We start from the raw sequence: 3444 nt of genomic DNA on the forward strand, positions 1-3444 counted from the left end.
AAATGTCTATGACCTACCTGATTAGTCATGTACCATAATGGCTCTAAGGAAATGTTGATAGAGTTTGCTACTCACAAAGCATCTCATGACATTAGGATGTCTTTTGCCTGCTTTCAAAAGTCTAATATCTAGAAAGGAGTATCCAAGTTTGATTGCAATCTAATAGCCGAGCAAACAGATTCTCTGTCCAGAAAAATAGGTTCTGGCTTCCGCTAGGCTGTGTGACTTGGAAGATTTTGAGTTTATTAGCAGGAACTGTGTTATTTTAAGGCTGAGACCAGTTCTGTTTCAAATAACATAAAGTTGTATCCTAGAAATGATGAAAATGCCAAAAGTCATTTCCAGCATTCCAGATGATTAAGAAATTGAAAACCAAATATTTGGGGTGAAAGCAAGTGTATAATATGTGTTTATCCAAATTTTATATAAGAAAATTACTGTCTTCACATGCCAACTCAAGATGTCTACATTTCTCACTCATTTTTTCTTTTTTTCTTATGATCAAATGGCATAGAGAGACTCCCCAAAGCAAAATATTCAAGAAGCTACTTTTCTTTGAGCTTCCTTATTGCTAATATACATTCTTCTGTCCATCCTTCTAAAAGCACAAGAGTCCAGATGGTTAAGAATCCTAACAGTTCAAATATTTCTCCCATTTTATGTACATGGAAAGTTGTTGTTTTATGCCGAGTGGCCTGCAACTAATAGCGACCCTATGTACAACAGCCCTAAATCCTGCTCTATCCTGTGCCAGTCTCACTGTCTCCAACACACTCAACCCCACTACTCCAGTTACTGAAACAATTCACCTCATAGAGGGTCTTCCTCTCCTGCGCTGTCCCTCCACTCTCCCAAGTATGACATTCCTATCCAAAGACTGGTCCCTTCTTGCAATATGTCCAAAGTATGTCAGGTGAAGCTTCAGAATATTTTCCTCCAAGGAGCAGCCCGGTTTAACCCTCTTCATGATGAGCCTGTTTGTTTTCTTAGCAGTCCATGGGACCCTCAATACTCTTCTCCAGCACCACAGCTCAAAGGCATCAATTCTCCTTCTATCCTCCCTAATCATTGTCCAGATCTCTGGACATAGCAAGTGATTGCAAAGACCATGGCTTGTATCAGGCACACCTTAGTCTCCAGAGTGACACCATTGCTCTTCAGTACATTACATAACAGCAGACTTTCCCATCACAATACATCTTTTGATTTCCTGGTTGCTAGTGCCAAAGTGTTGACTGTGGAGCCAAGCAAACTAAAGCTGTGAACAATCTCAATCTCTTCACCATCCATTATGATGCTGCCAATCAACTCTTTTGATTTTCTGACTCCTGCTCCTTGCACATTTCATTGTAATATTTTACTTTGTCTTATTGAATGCTTCCCTCTGCTTTGGCTTCTCAGAGCTCTAGTGCAATACTCAGAGTCTCTTCTGACATCAATTTTGGTCTTTTCTTCCTCCTCTGTCTTTGTAATGACTGTTTGCACTTTTCCTGGATGATACCATTAATATCCTCCCACAACTCATTTGGTCTTTGCTCATTGGTGTTCAGTGCTTCAAACCTGTTCCTGAGATGGTTCTGGAATTCAGGTGGGATAGACTCAAGGTCATATTTTGGTTTCCATGGATTTAGTTTAATTTTCCTCAGTTTCAGCTTGAACTTGCATATGAGTAGTTGGTGTTGTGTTCCACAATCAGCACCTGGCCTAATTTTCACAGCTGATATTGAGTTTCTCCAGCAGTTCTTTCCACAGATGTAATAAATCTGATTCCTATGCATACCATCAGGTGAAATCCATGTGTATAACCTGTGTTTATGTTTCTTGTAAAATGTATTTGCAAAGAATAAGTCGTTGATTGTGCAAAATTCAATCATTCTATCTCCAGCTTCATTTGTCACCAAGTCCATGTTTTCCAACTACTCATCCTTCTTCTTTGTTCCCAACTTTTGCGTTCCTGTCACCCATTATTATTAATGCATCTTGATTGCATATTTGATTGCTCTCTGACTGTAAAAGTTGGTAGAAATCTTCTATATCCTCTTCTTTGGCTCTGGTCATTGGTGCATGTATCTGAATGATAATGTTATTCACTGGACTTCCTGTATGTGTATGGATATTATCCTATCACTCACAATATTGTATTTGAAGACAGATCTAGAAATAACTTTTTTAACTATGAAAGCAACCCTATATTTTTCCTCACTTTTTCCATCTCTGCAGTAATAGATCATATGAACGTCTGACTCAAAATGCCCCATGACAGTTCATCTCATCTCTGAAATACCTAGTATGTCAATATCTATGTGTTCCATTTCTTCCTTAACAATATCTAACTCTCCTACATTCATGATTCTCATATTCCATGTTCCAATCACTAGTGTCTGCTTACAAGTGTTCCTCTTTCTTTGTATTTCCATACTTGAAAGCTCCACCTCAGTTGCCCTGTTAGTCTACCTATGTTCTGTTGTACATAGGGTTTTCAGAGGCCTGCTATTTCAGAAGTAGATGGACAATCCTTCTTCCTAGTCTGTCTTTATCTGAATGCTCAGATTTAGAGAAGTATCTTACAGAAAAGCATTTTACAGGGGAAAACAAAACAAAACAAAACAAATGATGAAAGATATTTCCCCAATTGTGACATTAACCATTAGTGTCAGTGTTGTCCCCACCCTTGACACAAGTGTCTTGACCCACTTATTTCCACACTCCACCATACACCACTATCCCCATCCATTCCCACTCACTCCCTTGCTTCTGTGATTCCAAAACACTTCAGCTGCTGAGGGTTGTAAAAGTCAAACTCATCCCCAAATCACCGGCTAGTAGTGCAGTTGTGCTTAGACTAGAACTAAGATCCTGCTTCTCTGCCAGTTGCTGTGGAGTCATTTTGATCAGGAGTTAGGGAAGAACTGTGTTACTTAGGATTTTTAAGGTTGGTTTTCGGGAGGGAGGTCATTAGGCTTTTCTGCCAAGGAATCTGAGTAGACTTGAGTTATCAGCTTTTCATTCATCAGTCCAAGTGTTTAACCATGGACACCAACAAGGGATCCTGATCCTCAAACCAAGTGCTATTCCTAAGGCCCTGGGCCATCATGTGCAACATCTAGCTATTGGAGGTAGACTCACCGAAGAATGACAGACTGAGTAGTCTCTGCCTCAAAAAGCAGAAGAGAGTATTGAAGTAGAAGTGTCTTGGTATCATTTGACTCTCAAAATGTTGTTTTGCTTCCAGTCTTCCATGCAAGAAAATGCTGATCGTCTGATTTATTCTCTATACTTCTTGAGTTGTATCATTCAAATTAGCTTCCCTCTGGCACCAATAAGAAAACCAAACAGGGATGGAACCACAAGGCAATGAAAGGAGCAGCAAAATGGACAACTTGAATTTGGGGTTTAAAAAAATTTTTTTATTAATGAATTTATTTATTTTTCATTTCAATGAAC

This window comes from Elephantulus edwardii, unplaced genomic scaffold (assembly GCF_000299155.1).
Source record: "Elephantulus edwardii isolate Elephantulus edwardi_28Jun2011 unplaced genomic scaffold, EleEdw1.0 scaffold00108, whole genome shotgun sequence".
NCBI classification, from domain to species: domain Eukaryota; kingdom Metazoa; phylum Chordata; class Mammalia; order Macroscelidea; family Macroscelididae; genus Elephantulus; species Elephantulus edwardii.